The sequence below is a fragment of the Camelus ferus genome, chromosome 25 (genome assembly GCF_009834535.1).
Source record: "Camelus ferus isolate YT-003-E chromosome 25, BCGSAC_Cfer_1.0, whole genome shotgun sequence".
NCBI lineage: Eukaryota > Metazoa > Chordata > Mammalia > Artiodactyla > Camelidae > Camelus > Camelus ferus.
In genome coordinates this window covers 38033-57243 of record NC_045720.1, presented here as the reverse complement: position 1 = coordinate 57243, position 19211 = coordinate 38033, and the positions used below count along the sequence as shown (strand labels likewise).

At 42.7% G+C, this 19211-nt stretch overlaps 1 long non-coding RNA gene across 1 annotated transcript in view; it reads right to left on the bottom strand.

The window, feature by feature from the left end:
* Positions 1-1495: 1495 nt before the first annotated feature.
* Positions 1496-19211, bottom strand: part of LOC116659738 — an 18301-nt gene continuing 585 nt past the window's right edge. Inside the window, exons 2-3 of the long non-coding RNA XR_004315073.1 lie at positions 6375-6377; positions 1496-1578 (exon numbers count right to left, since the gene is read on the bottom strand). This is a non-coding gene — a long non-coding RNA (uncharacterized LOC116659738). The remainder of the gene's footprint in view (positions 1579-6374; positions 6378-19211) is intronic.

Below are 19211 nucleotides of genomic sequence, written 5' to 3'. Positions count from 1 at the left end.
CACACACTGGCTGGATCATGCAGGCTGAGGGCAGCCCCCAGACAGGTGTGGAGGCAAGGCTACAGCACCCTAGCTGGATGGGCCCTGGTCGGCCGGGACCACAGCAGGCTGGGCAGGTGTTTGAACCTCTGAGCCACAAACCCCTCAGTTGGAATCACCCTGTGGGTCTGGAGGGACCTAACAAGATGAGAATGAGGTCTGGCAGAACTCGTTGGCAGAGGAGGTGGGAACAGAGGGCTGGGAGGCCCCGAGCAGGAGGCATGGCCACTGCAAGCAGGAGCTGCGTATGGGCCAGGCTGAGGCCTCCCATCTCAAGGCCTCACTCCCACTGCGCTGTGGCTCAGGGCCTCGCCCATCATGTCCGCTCTCTGGATGCGGACGGTTCTCACAGGGCACCCCTCCAGTAGCACGTGTGCCTCCCATCACTGATGGAGCTGGACTTACTGGTTTGCTTCTGAATGTCTTGCCAGCACCCCAGTGAGGCGAGTCTGATGGTGCACTGGGATCCACAAACTTAGATTAGATCCTCTAAAGAGAAGAAATGAAAGTGGAATCTCAGCCTTTGAAGGAAACCAACACTTCAAAAGCAAAAATAAATGAGTAGGACTACATCAGACTAAAAAGCTTCTGCACAGCAAAGAAAATCATCAACATAATGAAAAGACAACCTACAGAATGGGAGAATATATTTGCAAGTCATATGTCCAATAAGGGGTTAATACCTAAAATATGTAAAGAATGCATACAACTCAACAACAAAAGAGCAAACAACCCAATTGAAAAACGTCCAGAGGATCTGAATAGACATTTTCCCAACGAAGACTTACATATGGCCAACAGGCACAGGAAAAGACATTTAACATCACTATTAGGGAATACAAGTAAAAAACACAATGAGATAGCATCTCACACCTGTCAGAATGGTTCTTATCAAAAAGACAAGAAATAGCAAGCACTGGTAAGAATGTGGAGAAAAGGGAACCCTCATACACTATTGGTGGGAAGGTAAATTGGTGCAGCTGCTATGGAAAACAGTATGGAGATTCCTCAAAAATTTAAGAATAGAACTATCATATGGTCCAGCAATTCCACTGCTGGATATTCATCCAAAGAAAACAATAACACTAGTTAGAAAAGATAGATGCACCCCTATGTTCACTGCAGCGTTGTGTACAACAGACAAGATATGGAAGCAACCTGAGTGTCCATCAATAGAAGAATGGATAAAGAAGATGTGGTGTATGTATACATACACACAATGGAATACTACTCAGCCATAAAGAAGAATGAAATCTTTCCATTTGTGACAACATGAATGGACCATGTGGACATTATGCTAAGTGAAATAAGTCAGACTGTGAAAGACAAATACTGAGTGATTTCACTCACATGTGGAATATAAACAAACAAAATCATGAACAAACCAAACCAAATGAAAACAAACAGACAGATACAGAGTAGCAGTTATCAGAGTGGAAGGGGTGGGAAAAGGGAGAAATGGGTGAAGGGGATGAACTGTATGGTGATGAAGGAAAATATACTTCTGGTGGTGTGCTCGCTGTAGTGTATACAAAAGTACTACTATAGTGTCGTACACATGAAGACATAAGGTGTTATAAACCAAAGTAACCTCAATGAAAAAAAAGTTTTTTTAAAAAGAGAGAGGGAAAGTGATTCTTTGCATTCCAAGGACTGCAGCTTTGGACAGCCCACTCAGGGCCTCCAAGGAACCCCAATTTATTCCAGCATAATTGAGGCTGACTATCCCTGGACAGAAAATGGGCAAGTGCATGGATGTGCTCAGAGCCTGCACTCGGGTTAGGGTTAAGGGTTCACCAGGAAGGCTTTCCTAGGTCACCGCCCACACCCACCACCTGCTCGTCCACTTCCAGCTCAGGCCCAGAAAGGCCCCTGTGGGCCACAAGACCCACAGCTCTGCCTGGGCCCACACTCCCCTTCTGCCTGGTCCCTCTCTCCTGTGTCCCCTGCAGGATCACCAGGAACCCCCACCTGCCTGAGGCAGTCTGTCTGCTCTGTCCTGATGAGGCCTCTGTGGCATCGGGTAGAAGGTAGAAGAAGCAGGAGGTACCTGTGGAGGCACCCTCACACGGCACAGCAGCCAGCAACCAACTACTGACCTGGTCGCTCTGGGTGGGCCCAGGCGGGGTTCAGGGACCTGCAGCATCTCCTGGTTCTCACCTCATCCCAGCACTGCCCATGGGTGAGTTGCTAAACACCTCTGTGCTGGCAGCAAAAAGAGGATGCTTGTTCACACACCCCTCCCAGAGCATGGGGCTTAGGTGGGCAGGCCCTTCCCAGGATATGGAGCTCACCTAGGCAGGCACCCAGCAGCCCATGGGGCTCACGTGGGCAGGCCCCTCCCAGAATCAGGAGTCAGCAGCCTAGTGAGGGTGCTGGGGACTCTCAGGGCCCCAGCGGACGTCCCTTCCAGCAGACAGCCCAGAAAAAGTGAGGAAATCTTTGGGGAATTGCAGGTGGGAGAGAGTCACTGTCTCGTTTCTGGTTCATGAAGACCACATTGGGATGGGATGTGAGATGCACCATGGGGGCGGGAGCTTTGTCAGGGCCTGATAGAGGAGCAGGGTGCAAGATCAGGTTGGGCCACCATCAAGCCTGTGGCTGTAGAGTGGCATTATTGTGGGGACTGGCCATAGACTCCAGAGGAGGAGCTGACATTCACTGGGGCACAAGGGAAGTGGGGGACTGGGAGGCCCCAGGTGTCTGGGCTCAGCAACCAGGGGAGGCGGGGCTGCCTCCTGGAGTGTGGGGAGCAGCAGGCTCACAGTTTTGTGAGGGGCCTGTTAGCCCTAAGGTGAGAGGGGGATGCAGGGTTTGGAGAGATGCGCCTGGCCTGGGGGATGGGTCCAGGGAGGAAGGAGAGAGCCCAGGTTGGGGCAGGTGAGTTACAGCAGACTCCATGCAGGGGACTGTGTTCCTGATGGAAGCAGCTCAGCCAGAGAGCAGTGGCTGTCAGGTGCTCAGCTTCACTCTCCTGTTCTTATGTAAAGCCACTGTGTCAGAGTTTGCAACACTGCCAGGGGACCCCTGAGTGCATTTTTGCCCTGGCTTCATCCAAGGGGCTCAGGTGGAAAACAGAACCACTGCAGACCTGTCCATGTCCCCACAGGGAATGAACCCCATCAGGGCACTGGGCTCACAGACTTCAGGAGACCATGGCCCTCAGGACTGTTGTCCTCTTTGCTGTCACCTGCTGGTCAGAGGCCCAGGTGCCCTAGTCCTGGCTCCACCCTCTAGGGCCTGGATTCTGGGACAGCTTGGGGGTAGGGCAAGACCCTCACACTCCTTTATCTGCCTGAGGGTGAGAATGTCTTAAAGGCTGCATTGGCAGATTTTGGAGGTCTGAATGTTTCCAGCAGGTATGGGGAGAAGGAAGGGGTGTGAGGTTCCTACATCGGTTGGGCTTTCCCAGGGTAAACAGCTGTGCCTTCCCCTCCCAGTCCATTCCCCACACCATCCATCCAGGAAGCTCAGATCCAGGAGCACGAGGGCCAAGGCTCTCCCTTTGCTTGTCTGTGACTTCCCATTCCCACAGCGAGGAGCCTGGCTTCCACCGTCTGCCATTTATCAACCAAATTCTCTGTCGCTGGTTACATGCACAGTGGTTTCAGAATTGTTAACTACTACATCCTGGAAAGAACTTTATAATGGAAAGCCCACAGTTTAACAATGGTCCATTCTGCCTTTGCAAAAGAAGTCTGTTCAGTCCCGAAGTGAACTTATGTCAACACCTGTTGCCCCACCATCAACTGTTTTTTCCACCCGTTTCTAATGCATTTCATAGATTATGTGTCACACTGTGTGTTCCATCCTGCGACCCTGCTACATCCTAAACAACTAAGTTTGAATAGATTATGATTGACCTTTGGGCTGTACAAATGTGTGGGTGTAGACATACACATAGTGACAGGTGTCCATCCTAAAGTAAGACATGGAACATTTCAACCCCCCCACCCCCACCGCATGATCTGCTCATGTATGTAGCTTTGCCTTTTCCATGATTGTCATCAGTGGGGTCCTACTGTGTGCAGCCTCCTCAGACTGGGTTCTTTCACTTAGTAACATACAAGTGAGACTTACCCGTGTCTTTCCATGGGTTGATGGTTTAATGTCTATTGCTGAGAAGAATTCCATTGCGTGTGTATGGGAGGAAAACCAGCTTTCCCTCTATCCTCCTAGGTTCTTTGATGAGACCTCCCTGCCCCTAATAAGACAGATTACCGGGAGAAAAACAAACAAGCTGAATAACATGCATACCTCCTGTATACAGGGGAGATACCCAGGAACACTGACTCTCTCCCTGAAATGGCCAGAAGCATCACTTTAAATATCACCTTCAGCTGAAAACAAAAGCAAGGGAGGGGGAGGGAGGAAGTCATTTACGACAGGTTACCATGAAAGCTCAGTAAAGAAGGGTGTAAGGTTTAAAGTTCGTGTCCCCATTCACTTCATTCCATATGGCTTTCTATTAATTGTTTCTAAGTATTTGGAGAAGTTACAGGTATTTGGCTCTATTTCAGTTTGAATTTCCATGCTTAAAGGACTGAGCAGAGCCGCTGTCAGGGCGGGTCCTCAGCTGGCTGTGAGGGCGACTGGGTCCGCGCTTTCCCATTGGCTGGCAGGGCCCAGAGCCCGCTCCCCCCCAGCTGTGGTGGGAACTCGCGTGCGTTCTGCCTTAGGATCTCGCGTTCTGCCTTAGGATCTCGCGTTCTGCGCAGCTGCCTGGAGCCGGGTCTCCTCTGGACATGCCAGGGCTTTGGGACAACAGGGGGTTATGTCCCCGCTGACAGGAGCCCAGTCCTCAGGACCCAACAGGAGGTGCTGCACTGAAGGGAAGGTGAGGAGGAAGGGAAAGTGAGGAGAAGCTTCCCGTGAGGGGCTGATGGCTGAGGGAAAGCCCTCCTCAGAGGCCCTGGGAGAGGAAGGGCTGGATGTGGGAAGCTGTGGGTTTTAGTCAGGTTTTGTGTGTGGTGTAGAGTGTGCCGTGTCCTTTGGCGTGTGGTGTCCAGTTTTCCCAGCACCATTCATCGAGGGGACTGTCCTTTCCCCGGTGCAGTTTCCTGGCTCCTTTCTTGTGAATTAACTGACCACATCCCTGTAGGTTTATTTGCAGACTCTCTCTGGTCCATGTCCTTGTTGCTGTGCCAATTCCACAATTTTTTGGTGACTGTGCTTTTGTAATGCAGTGTGAAGTCAGGGAGGGAGATGCCTCCAGCCTGTTTCCCTTTTGTAGAGAATCTCTTTGGCTGTTGAGGGTCCTTTGTGTTTCCACACGAATGCTGGGATTCTTTGTTCTGTTTCTGTGAAAAATGCCACAGAAGTTTATTTTATTTTTTTGAAGTGTAGTCAATTCAGTGTTCTTTATTTTCTGGTGTGGGGCACAGTGATTTGAAGAGGCTAGCTTTGAGTTTGAGCACTGCTTTGGGTAGAATGGACATTTTAACCATATTAATTATTTCTGTCCATGAGCACAGGGTATCTTTCCATTTATTTGTGTCTGTTCAGTTTCTTTCCTTAGTGTCTTAGAATTTTCAGTGTGCAGGCCTTTCACACTCTTGGTTAAATTTATTCCTAGGTATTTTTTTTTGGATGCAGTTGTAAATGGGATTTTTAAAAATGTCCCTTTCTGATGTTTCATTATTAATGTATAGAAAGACAACTGGTTTTTGTGTGATGATTTCGTACCTTGTAGCTTAACTGAAATGATTTATTAGTTCTAAGAGTTTTTTGATGGTTTGATGTGGAAAACTAGAAATCAGAAATCACCCTGTTTGTACTCCATCCAGGTCATCCATAGCACCTAAAACACAATGGCTCCTAATTTTCCCACACTGCCTCTAAGTTACATGTGGACTCCTGCAAGGGCAATGAGTATCAGCACTTTGGGTGAACTGGATTACGTTAAGGGTTTGCCTCTGTAAGGAAATCTGATGTCTTCTCTGCTTTTTTTTTTTTGGCGTGGTGTTGACATGGTTGTGTTCAAAAGTAATTTCGTTTCTCATAAAGTTTCTTATAAAGTTTTCTTATGAAGTTCCATATTAAATACTTTAAATAGCATTTCACAGTACTCACATTTGCCACCTCACATGGAATACTCCAGTGGGTTTTACCTAAAACTGGGATACTCTCCCAGGGAACCAGCACATAAACCCCAAATGAAGAAATATTATGGTTCACCTTGTAACCCCATCCACAGGCCCGCTTCAGCCTTCCCAATTGCCCCAACTTATGGAAATCCCTTTTTTTTCATCGTTGCCAGGTTTCTTTTCCTGAAACTTACTGAGAGTTTCCCTCTTTTTCAAAATCTTAATGGATTTAAAGCACAAGATGAATACGATCTAGGTGGCCTCTTCTGTGTGTCTCCTTTCACTTAGAATGTTTTCAACCTTTATCCAAGTTGAATCATTAGTGATTCATTCACATTTTTCATTGTCATTAAAAATATAGAACATAACATTTACTATTTAAACCATTTAACTATGCAGGTCTGTGGTATTTACTAAATTCACATTGTTGTACAGATACCTCACCATCCGTCTCCAGAACTTACTCATTTTCCCCAAGTGAAGGAAGCCCTGTGTCCAGTGAACACTGACTCCCCTCAGCCACTGGCAGTGACACTCTTTCTGTCTCTGCATTTGACTTCTCTGGATGCCTTGTATAAGGGGAATCCTACAGTATTTGTCCTTCTGTGTCTGGTTTGTTTCACTGAGCATAGTGACTTCAAGATTTATCCATGTTGCAGCGCATGTCATAATTTCCTTAGTTTTTGAGGCTGTGTAGTATCCCACTTTGTATACACCACATGTACTTTATCCATTCATTCGCTGATGGACAGGTGAGTTGTTTCCACCTTTTGCTGTTGTGATTAGTGCTGCCGTGGGTATGGGTGTACCTATTTCTATTCCAGTGCCTGCTTTCAAATATTTTGAACATATATCCTGAAGTGGCATTGATGGATCACATGTCAACCCCAAGTGTAAGTTTTTGAGGAACTCCCATATGGTTCTCCACCATGGCTGCACCATTTTAGTCCTTCATATGGCAGAATAACATGGCAGTTTATGGATGTACCCTGTTTGTTTATCTGTTTAGCCTTTGATGGACATTTCAATTGTTCTACCTTCGGGGCCATTGCGCATAGTGCTGCTGTGAATATTTGTGTGCCTTTTTTCGTTTGAACACCTGTTTTTAATGTTTCGGGGTCTATATCTAGGAGTGAAGTTGTTGAACCATAAGGTAACTGTATTTTTATCCGCCTGAGGAAATGACAAACTGGAAACCTGGGCTGCACCATTTTCCAATTTTTCAAGTAATGTTTAAAAGTTTCAGTTTCTCTACATTTTGGCCAAGATTTGTTGTTTTAGTTTTCTTAACTGTAGGGCTTCCACTGTGCTTGGGAGGGACGGCATTATGGTATTCATTTCCATTTCCATCATGGCTGATTTTTAACATCCTTTCATGTGCTTGTCGACTATTTGTCTTGTCTGGAGACGGGTCTATTTTTTAAAAAATTATTTAATTTTATTTATTTAGTGGTGTTTTTCTTTTTCATTTTATCAGGTAGAATTATTACTGTTTGACAGCACATATACATTATATTGCAGGTAAATACATATATACAATATACTGTACTTTTTTTAAGCTTACATATAGAGAAGGGTCTATTTAAGTCCTTTTACCATGTTAAAAATGGGTTTGCTTTGTCTTTTTATGAGTTTTAAAAGTACTTGATACTTTCTTGATAAAATTTTTTTCAAGTATATAATATACAAATATTTTCTTTGATTTTGTGTGCTGTCTTTTCAGTTTCTGGATAGCATCTTTGATGTACAAAAGTCTTTAATTTTTTACCACTCTTTAAATTTAAGCTTTTTGTGTATCTTGAGTTAATTTTGCATGTGGTATGAAGCAGGGATCCAATTTCATTTCTCTTAGAAATGAAAAAATTTCACTGGATAGACAATTGCCTGGTACCACTTGTTGAAAACACAATTTTCCCCGCTATTTAATCTTGCCCACTGTGGTAAAAAATCAGTCAGTGTGTGTGTCTTTTCACATTAGAGTGTTGCTCTGGATACATGCCCAGCAGTGGGGTCTCAGACTTTTCTTGCTTCTGACCTAATCAGGAGGAGGTCACTATGTGGAACGGACACTTCGGGAGACAGGGTTTAGCTCCACCTCCTTGATGGATGTCATGGATTATTAGGAACACTTCTGCATAGGAGTTTTCTATTCAATCCCATTTATTAAAATTAAAAAAAAAAAACTATGTCATCATTTAACTTCACCATTGTGGACACCTGGATAGCTATTTAAATCTTTTGGTTATAATCCAGCACTACCGGTTTGGTTGCTCAGTTTATTCCGGCATTGGCTAATGAGACCTCTTTCATTGGCTCCTGTTTTCTTTGAGATCATTCCATATTTTGGGGTTTTGTTCCCCCCCTGGTATTTCCTTGATTTCTGATACAAGATTCAAGATTATACTGGCTCATATATTGACTGTCTCAGTCCTAGTATAAGCCGTTTCTTCAAAGAGTCCTGATTCCTTTTATTAAAGAATGGTATTAAGAATTTACATATGGGAGGAAAATGTTATCCACTGACAATGCAGGGAAATGTGTGCATGTGTTCCCACCTTAGTGTATTGATGTTGCTCAGGGAGCACCGCCCTCCCCAAATCTGCCACAACCACATAGTGTTTTAAATTAAAGTTACTTAGAAATGGCCAAAGCAAGAGGGACACTCTGACCCCAGCTCTATCTCCCTAAAAGCAGGAAATAAGTCTCACGTGAAAGGTTCAGAGGTGCAAATAAACATAACTTGTTACTTTTTAAATTTACAACCCCAAGCCCAGACTCTGTTTAGATTCTTCATTGAGTACCCCAAAGCTATACTTCTTGGGCTGTCAATTCCTAACAAATTTATAGTTTTCTAGATGTATAAAATCTGCCTGTTTTCACTACTTCTTACTTCCCATTTCTATGAGACTTTTGTGTGTAGGAATTAAAATTTCTTTTTCTCCTGCGGCTCTGTCTTGCATTAGTTTTATTACTAGTCCAGCCACAAGAAGTCAAGAGGGATAGAGAGTGAAATTTCCCCCTTCCCAATAGTATACACTCCTAATTACAAAGATTTATATGTGGAAATGTCTGTATTCAAATTAAGCAGAAGACGGGTTTATACTGATGCCTCCAACTTGATCCATTATATGGACAGTGTACCCCCCTCCCCCCGCTTATCTGTAACTCCCAGTCAGACAATAGAATCCTGGTTCCCACCATCTTCCACCCATTCAGTTCATTTCTCATTCTGCTCCAGATGAGTGGTTTCAGCGTTCTTAGCTCCTACCTGTGTGGGATGGATCTTACAGATCCCAATGTTTACGTGCAGTACGTTTTCCCTGTAGTCTGCACGTTCCATTCATTCCTGCAGTCACTGAGGCTGGCCCCTTCTCCACCAGCAGCAGTGAGTGTTTTCATACATTTCTAATACAGATCCTGTGTTACATCCTGCATTCCACCCTGTGACACTACCGCTTACTCGATCACTTAACTGACTTGTTGGGTCATAAAAACCTATGGGTTTAGACAAATGCATAATGGCAAATGTCCACCATGAAGTATCATATGGAACATTTCAAAACTCCCGCATGATCTGTTTACCATATCTTATTTTTCCCTTTCCCCAAATTTCACATAAATTGAGTCACATAGTGCATATGTAGCCTCTCCAGACTGATTCTTTCTCTTTTTGAAGGAAAATCAACATGGAGTTGGTATTGATAAGAGAGCTCTGTCAAATGGAGCCAGGAGCCCATTCAGAAATTGTGACCTATTGTATCATATCTCAGCCTGAAATCAAATCCTAAGTTTTGATCTGATAAAGTCATCCAGAACATCTGCCAGAAACCTATCTACTTGTTGTACTCTTGGCCTCAAATAATTCAGGACGTACTGATCACTTGAGTTTCTAAGCCATTATGCATAGACCTCCTGTGCATTACTTAATGTTCGTTTTTGTTTGAACAGTTTTTCAAAGCAGTTGTCTAAACTCAAGAGATGATTTTTTTTTTTTTTTTTGGATTCTAAGTTGAGACTGTTTGGCTTTGGAAGAAACTGCCAAACTGTCTTCCAAAGTTGGCCGCACCTGTCTTCCACCAGGACCTTGAATGTATTTTTGTATGATTGTTTTCTACCTGTATATCTTCTTTAGCCCGATGTTTGTTTCTATCTTTACCCATTTTAATGGGGTTGTTTGTTCTAGATTTTATTGGTATAACTTGAGTACAAATCCTTCATCAGATGCGCATTTTGCAAATACTTTCTCCTAGTGTGTGGTCTCTCTTTTGCCTTTATGAATAAGACCTTTCACAGAGTAGATGTCTATAGTTCTATAAAGTCCATGTCATTAATTTTGTGTTGATGTGTAGATAGGCATTTGTTGTTGCGAGTTAAAACTCATCACCAGACCCAAGGCCTTACAGATTTTCTCCCTTTTCCTTTTAAGATTTGTATAGTTTTGTCATTTAAATTTGTCTATATGCAATCTTGAGTGAATTTTGCCATCAGTTGTCTATGTTCTCTTCATTCTATACGTTTTTTAATTAATTGCTCCTTAACCAGTTTTTGAGACAGCATAGTGAGCTATTTGGCTGTGTTTCACTTTGGATTTCCAAAGGCACTACATAGAGCAGAACTGCATTCAGGATGAGGTCTCTGGGCTTTGTGAACTCAGCATCCCCTGAACTTTTTTTTTTTTTTTAAATGGTTCACAGCAGGGTGCCAAATCTACCTGTGACCCACAGGGCACACCTTGTGGGTCATTCTGCCCATGGACTTGGCCCCTTGCACAGCCGACAGGGGCTTGGTCTCTTCAGGACTGTCAGGGCTTTGTCTTCTAGACAGTGGGGCTGTGTCCATGCTGTCATGGTCTGAGTTTTCTTGGGCATTGCTGTGAAAAGGCACAATAAGAGGAAAAAAAAGGCCAAGTGGGGAGAAGCTTCCTGTGTGCAGCTGACTGTTCGGGGGAGTTCTGTCTTCAGTGGAACCTCAGAAAGAGGTTGATGTGGAAAACTGGGGTTTTAGTTAGTTTTGTGTGCAGTGGAGATGGTGACCAGTGATGTTCTTTGGTGCATGGTGTCCCATTTTCCTGGCAATGTTTATGGAGGGGAATGTCCCTCCATCTTTGTATGTCCTTGGCCCCATTTTCATGAATTAACTGGCCACAGTCATGTGGGTTTATCTCTGGGCTCTTTATGCTGTTACCCTTGTCTGTGTGTCTGTGTTTGTGCCAGTTCCTCACTGTTGTAGTTACTACAGCTCCTTGATACAGTTTGATGCTAGGGAGGGAGATGCCTCCAGCTGTGTCCTTCTTTCTCAGAACTTCCCTGGCTGTTCAGGGTCCTTAGTTGTTCTATATTAATAGCAGGGTTGTTATTTCCATTTCAATGAAACATATCATTGAACATTATATTGATGTTGCAGTGAATTTGTTGATAGTTTTGGGTAGAATCAATAATTTAATACTAGTAATTCTTCCAATCCATGAGTACAGAGTATTTTTCTGTTTATTTGTGTCTTTAACTTCTTACTCAATGCTATATAGTATTTTGAGTACAGGTCTTTCACATCCTTGGTTAAATTTGTTCCTAGTTTTTTTCTTCTTTTTGATACAATTATAAATGTGATTGTTTCCTTGAATTTCCCTTCTGATGGGTTATTATTAGTGTATAGAAATGCAACTGATTTTTGTACATTGATTTCAAATTGAACTTCACTGAATTTATTTGTTTTAACAACTGTTTGTTAAGTGTTGTGGAAAATTGTAATGTTAAAATCTCACTGGTTCTCCTGCATCCCAGGTCGTGCACAGGATCCAAGACTCAGTGGCTACTGGTATACTCATCCCACAATGCCTCTTAATAACAAGTGGATTCCTACAAGGGCGATGAGCATCACAACTCTGGCTGACCTTGGTCTGGGTGAGCCTTGGCTTCTATAGCAAGGTTTGATGTCTGTATTATCAGCTTCTCTGCCGTGGTATTGATATGGTTGTTTTGAAAAGTAATGGGCTTTCCAGTAATTTCTATGATGGTAAACACTACTCACATTTGCCGCTTTATACAAAATACTGTAGGGTGTTTTACCCCAAACAGGGGTAGTCTCCTGAGGAGCCGTCATATAACCCACCAGTGAAGAAGCCTTATGGCTTCCACATTATTGTGTGACCTGCCGGCCCCCTTCAGCTGTCACCGCTTGGTCCAGCTGCTGGTTCTCTGTTTCTGGGTTTGTTACTGAGACTCTCACTTTGACAGCCTTGATGGATGTAAAGCACACACGATGACCATGTGATCTGGGGGAACTTTTCTTTACGGCTCTTTTCGCTAGGGATCTTTTCAGTGTTTATTAATGTTGTAAATTGTATCAGTTCTACATTCCTACATGATTTTCACTGTGATTAAAAATACATATGACACTTTTAACTGAAATCATTTCAAGTACACATTTCTGTGGTGTTAACTACCTTCACATAATTGTACAAACAAATTCAAGAACTTGTGTGCCTACTTTAAGCATGGGAGATGCCCAGGAAATTGAGTAATTCCCTGAAATGGCCCAAGACATTACCCGAAATACCATCTTTATCTAACACCGAAAAGAAAGGAAGGTTGTAGGTTTAAATCTTAGCCTTCTCTATTGATTTTTTTTTTTTTTTTGAGATTTAGTCTTTCTTTTATTCCTGGTACAAAAAGGGAGATTACTTTTCAAATGGAGATTTCCCTTATAAATGTAAATTTGCCTCACAAAAGGCAGTATTGACTTGGATTTCATAGAGTCTCATGTGTCTTATTTTTTTAAGAAATCTGCCCATTGTAATCTTCATGCCAAAGAGATATATTTTAGGGTGTCATTTGCCCTCTTTCCATGGGTGTACCCTAACTTGCTTATGTATTCATGCACGGAAGGACATCCTCATCATTTAAAGTTTTTAGCCATTATGAGTAGAGTTGCTGTGTATAATTGCGTGCTAGTTTTTGTTTGGACACTTCATCAAAGCAATTGTCTAAATACTAGAGGTGCAATGTTGGATTCTCAGGTGAGCATTGACTAGCTTTGGAAAAAACTGCCCAACTGTCTTTCAAAGTAGCCACACATGCATTCCACCTGCAGTGAGGGAGAGTTCATTTTTCTTCATCTTCTGTCAATCACAAGTAATGTCATTTTTTGGAGTTTAGTGGTTCTAATGAGTGTGCAGTGTTACATCATCATTGTTTTAATTTGCAGTTTCCTACTGGTATATGACTTTTGAGAACATTTTTATAAGCTTATCTACTATCTGTGTGTTTTCTTTGGAGAGGTGTTTGTTAAGATCTTTACCTATTTTTATTGGGGTTGTTTGTTGTAAAGTTCTTGGGGTAATTTGAGTCCAAATCCTTAATCAGTTATGTGTTTTGTAAATTTATGTTTCTCAGTATGTGTCTTGTCTTTAGGTTTTCTGAATAAGGTCATAAACAGAGTTTAAATTTTTAATTTTTTAAATTCCATGATTTAAATTTTACTTCTGTGGATAGACTTGGGGATTTTTGTAAAAGTTCATCACCTAGACAAGGTTATGTCGATTTCCTTACATGTTTTCTTTTAGAATAATTCCAGATGTGCATTTTATAGTTGTCTATGGACAATTTAGAGTACATTTTGGTGTGAGTGGTAAAACCTGAGTGGTTGTGGCCTGCAGTTCCCAGCTGGCGAGCGGATGGCACTGTTCTCTGACCCTCAAGGTGCACGTGTCTCACTGAGGGGGTTGGCTCCTATGGGAACTTGGCTCCTTGCGGGGCTGGTGGAGGCTGGGTCTCTTCAGGACCCACCGTGGCTTCAGCTTCAGGACAACACTCGACCAACCAAGTCCACCCAGACAGGAGCCAGACATCTTCAAGAATCACCAGGAGGCATCACTGTGGGAGTAAAAGGTGAGGGAAAAGTGGGGAGAGGCTTCCTGTGTGTGATTGCAACTAAGGAGGTCCATTGTCAGAGGATCCAGCAGGGGCTTGATGTGGAAAAATTTCAGATTTACTTGATTTTGTGTCTAGTGTTGACAGTGTCTAGTGTCATTTTGGGGGTATGGTGTCCCATGTTCTTGGCACCGTTTATTGAGGGGACTGTCCTTTTCCCGTTTTGTGTTCTGGGCTCTTTTGCCATGGACTAACTGACAACATAAAGACGGGTTTATTCCTGTGCTCCCTGTTCTGCTCCTCTGGTCCATGTGCCTGTTTTTGTGCCAATATCTTACTGTATCTCTGCTGGGGACTGTGGCTTCCTAACGTCGTGTGAAGCCAGGGAGGGAGACGCCTCCAACTGAGTTCTCCCTTCTCAAGGTTGCTCAGGCTACTCCAGGTTCTTTTTTGTTCCGTACAAATGGTAGGATTTCTTGTTTTCTGTTTCTGTGAAAAAAATTCATTTGGTAGAGTTTGGTAGAGTTTGCAGTTGATGTGTGCACTGCTTAGGCTTCGTGAATGTTACAGTAATGTTCTTCTAGTGCACGAGCACAGCTTTTATTTGTGTGTGCATCCTCTTCAATTTCTTTATCAGTGTTTTCTAACTTTCCATGTGCAGGCCTTTCACATCCTTGGTTCATTTTATTCCTAGGTTTTACTTTATTTTATTTTTGGTACAATTGTTAAATGGAATTGCTTTATTAATTTCTCTTTCTGAAACTTCTTTATTAGTGTACAGAAAGTCAATCGATTTTTGTGTATTGATATTGTATCATGTAACTTTACTAAAGGTATTTATTACTTTTTTACAGGTTTTTTTTTTGGTATGTTGATGTGGAAAAGTAGAATTCAAAATTGCCCCCCCCTTTTTTTAATCACATCCAAGTCCTTCACAACAACCAAGACACAGTGGCTTATGATACTATCTTATGGTGTCTCTTAATAATATGTAGATTCCTGCAAGGGTGATCAGCTTAACCATTTTGGATCAACTGGAACTGGAGAAGGTTTGGGCTCTATAGTGAAGTTTGATGTTTTCTCTGCTTTCCTGTTATGATTTTGACATGGTTGATTTAAAAAAATTATTTACTTTCCAATAATTTTAAGCATACAGAGTATGTGCAGTAGCAGGACAGAGTCCTCTTCATCTGTAAGCTCAGGTTTCTCACTCATCACTGATGTGGCACGTATGCCACTTCTCATGACAATCTCTAGTGTGTTTTTGCCTTGAGTAGAGACACTTTCTCTGTGTCACCACATAACATCCAAATGAGGATTCATTATGGTTCTCACTTCATAACGCAGTCCACAGGCTCAGTCCCACTGTTGGCACCTGCTCCAGCTGTACGGCAATGGGTTTTCCCAATCTGATCCAGGTGTTTTTTTTTTTTTTTTTTTTTCCTGGAACTGTTCTCGAGACCTTCCCTTATTTCCCCAAGTTTGATCGAATTAAAGGGCACATGATGAGTGTGATCCGGGTGGCCTTTTCTGTATGGCCTCTTTTCCTTAGGATGTTTTCGTTGTTCCTCCCTGTTGTAGCAAGTATCAGCACTTCATGTTTTTCATTGTGAGTAAATCTATTCCATATGCCATTTGCCATTTGAACTGCTGTAAGTATATAGTGTCATTACATTCATGTCATACAGTTTTTGGATATTAGCTATGTTTACCTTGTTGTAGAAATGTTCTCAGCACTCATCTGCACTACTTTTTCAGTTTCCCCAAGTGAGACTGTATCCATTAGGACACTAACTCCTAACCCCCTGGCAAATACATTGTACGTTTTGTTATCGAATTAGACTTATACGGATACCTCATCTTAGAATCATAGAATGTGTGTCCTTTTTTGGTTTGATTTGTTTTGTTTCCCTTGAAGTGACTTCAAGGTTCATCCACAGTGTAGCATGTGTCAGAATTACCTTCATTTTAAAGGCTGAATCCTGTTTAAATGTGTAAAGTAATTATAATTATTTTACTTTGATTTAAAGATAAGTATGGTTGGATATCTACCCCCATACTAACCCATGGACACTACTTTGAACCTTTACTGACCTGTAATAAGTGCCAGCACTTGTTGAACCATGTGTACGTCCACCTCTAGGTGGCAGTCTGGCCACGTAGGAGCCTCTGCCGACCTAGCCATGTCCTCCGTGTATTTAGGAGGTGTCTTCATTCTTGGTGATTTTAATTTTTTTAACTACCATCAGTAATATAAAACCATCAGCCATATCCCAATGTATGTAGTTTGAGTTAATTGTATATGTGGTTTATTCCCCTGCCTGTGGATAGCCAGTTACCCAGCACCGTTTGTGGAAAAGAGTAGTAAAAAAAAAAAAAAAAAAAAACCCCTAAATATTCACGCTTGTCAAAAGTGTATTGATCCTAAGTGAATGGGATTATGGTCGGGCTTCTTATGTATTGCCATTTATCTATATTTATATTTTTATGGCAGTATCATATTTTTTATATTGCTTTGTATTGACATGAAATTTGAAAATATGAAGCTGTATCTTTGGTTTTCCCTTTTCAAGTTTGTTTTGTCTTTTTGGGGTTCCTAAAATCACATATGAATGTTAAAATCAACTTCTGTGTTTGTTCCAAAATTGTCATAGAAATTACGTTGTCTCCCTAGATCGCTTTGGGCACTCACGCCATATTTAGTTTTGTTACCAACATGCGATGTCTTCTTCTTTTTTTTTTTTTTTAAAGATTTTATTTCACTTCTTTTAGTGGTGTCATTTCCATTTTAATTTACTAGTCTTGTACCTTGATTAGATTGACTCTTAACTATTTTAGTAATATTGACATCATGTAAAATACAAGTCTCTTAAATTCTTGAGATTATTCATTGTTAATGTGTACATGTAGACAAATTTTGATTCATTGATACTTTGTGTTGTCTACTTGCTGAAGTATTTGAGTTGCTCACAGTTTAAAAGTTGAGCTAGTCAATGAATTGTTTGTGCTTTCAAGATGTATATGTAAACTGATGTCAACCGTGTCTGTGAATGGACATCCTTTTATATGTAACAATTTTATCTTTATTCTCTTTCATCCTGTATTTGCCTGGAACTTCCTGTGCAATAGTGAATAACAGAGGTGAAAGGAACTCTCTGGGCCTTGTTCCAGATGATTGACGTTTATTGTGCATTTTTTATACTGCTTTGTATCATACTGAATAATTTGTTCCTGGTCCTAGTTTCACGAGTGTTTATGCCATGAAGTAGGAGTGGAATTTGTTGAAAGCTTGTGGTGAATCAAGTGGATGGGATGACGTGATTTTTCTGTATTGTACAATTGTTGTTTATCAAATTGCTTAGCTTTATGTAATAATTTATGACATCGCTTGGTTTACAATGTTAAAACTGGATTATCTGCTTTGGAGACATTTGCAGGAGGTGGATACTCATTTCTATTGTGCTGTTAAATTCAGGTAAGTAGTAATATACAGGGAAGTGGAGGATTCTAGTTCATAGACTAGTTGATGTCTTCGTGGGATTTGACCATCAGGAGAGTGCTAGGTTGTTATTAGAAAATAGGATGAAGGATTAGGATTAGGGGTCCAAATTAGGGTAAGGGTATGGGAAATGGGCTGGTTAGGGTCGTGGAGTACCGGTGAGAGTTAGGGAAAGGTTAGCGGTGCGATAGGGTAGGAAATAGGGCTGTAGAACGGTTAGAATAGGAGTTAGGCAACAGGTTAAGTTCAGGGTAACGCATAAGGTATGGGTAAGGGTACAAGTTAAGGTTATGCATTAGGAACATCATAGGGCTAGGGATAGGTCTAGAACCAGAGCAAGGGTTAGGGTTTAGACTCAGGGTTCGGGTTAGGGTTAGGGTTAGACTCAGGGTTAGGTTAGGGTTAGGGTTAGGGTTCGGGTAGACTCAGGGTTAGGGTAGGGTTAGGGTTAGACTCAAGGGGTTAGGTTAGGGTTGACTCAGGGTTAGGGTTAGGGTTAGACTCAGGGTTAGACTCAGGTAGGTTAGGTTTAGACTCAGGGTTAGGGTTAGGGTTAGACCTTCAGGGTTTAAGGGTTAGGGTTAGACTCTTGTTAGGTTAGGTTAGGGTTAGGGTTAGGGTTGACTCAGGGTTAGGGTTAGGGTTAGGGGGGGGTTAGGGTTAGTAGGGTTAGGGTTAGGGTTAGTGGTTAGGGTTAGGGTTAGGGTTAGGGTTAGGGTTAGGTTAGGGTTAGGGTTAGGGTTAGGGTTAGGGTTAGGGTTAGGGTAGGGTTAGGGTTAGGGTTAGGGTTAGGGTTAGGGTAGGGTTAGGGTTAGGGTTAGACTCAGGGTTACGGTTAGACTCAGGGTTAGGGTTAGACTCAGGGTTAGGGTTAGACTCAGGGTTAGGGTTAGACTCAGGGTTAGACTCAGGGTTAGACTCAGGGTTAGACTCAGGGTTAGGGTTAGGGTTAGACTCAGGGTTAGACTCAGGGTTAGACTCAGGGTTAGACTCAGGGTTAGACTCAGGGTTAGGGTTAGGGTTAGACTCAGGGTTAGACTCAGGGTTAGACTCAGGGTTAGACTCAGGGTTAGGGTTAGACTCAGGGTTAGGGTTAGACTCAGGGTTAGGGTTAGACTCAGGGTTAGGGTTAGACTCAGGGTTAGGGTTAGACTCAGGGTTAGGGTTAGGGTTTAGAGTTAGGGTTAGGGTTAGGGTTAGGGTTAGGGTTAGGGTTAGGTTAGGGTTAGGGTTAGGGGTTAGGGTTAGGGTTAGGGTTAGGGTTAGGGTTAGGGTTAGGGGTTAGGGTTAGGGTTAGGTTAGGGTTAGGGTTAGGGTTAGGGTTAGGGTTAGGGTTAGGTTAGGGTTAGGGGTTAGGGTTAGGGTTAGGGTTAGGGTTAGGGTTAGGGTTAGGTTTCAGGGTTAGGGTTAGGGTTAGGGTTAGGTTAGGGTTAGGGTTAGGGGTTAGGGTTAGGGTTAGGGTTAGGGTTAGGGTTAGGGTTAGGGTTAGGGTTAGGGTTGTTAGGGTTAGGGATAGGGTTAGGGTTAGGGTTAGGGTTAGGGTTAGGGTTAGGTTAGGGTTAGGGTTAGGGTTAGTGTTAGGGTTAGGGCTAGGGCTAGGGCTAGGGCTAGGGCTAGGGCTAGGGTTAGGGTTAGGGTTAGGGTTAGGGTTAGGTTAGGGTAGGTTAGGGTTAGGGTTAGGGTTAGGGTTAGGGTTAGGGTTAGGGTTGGGTTAGGGTT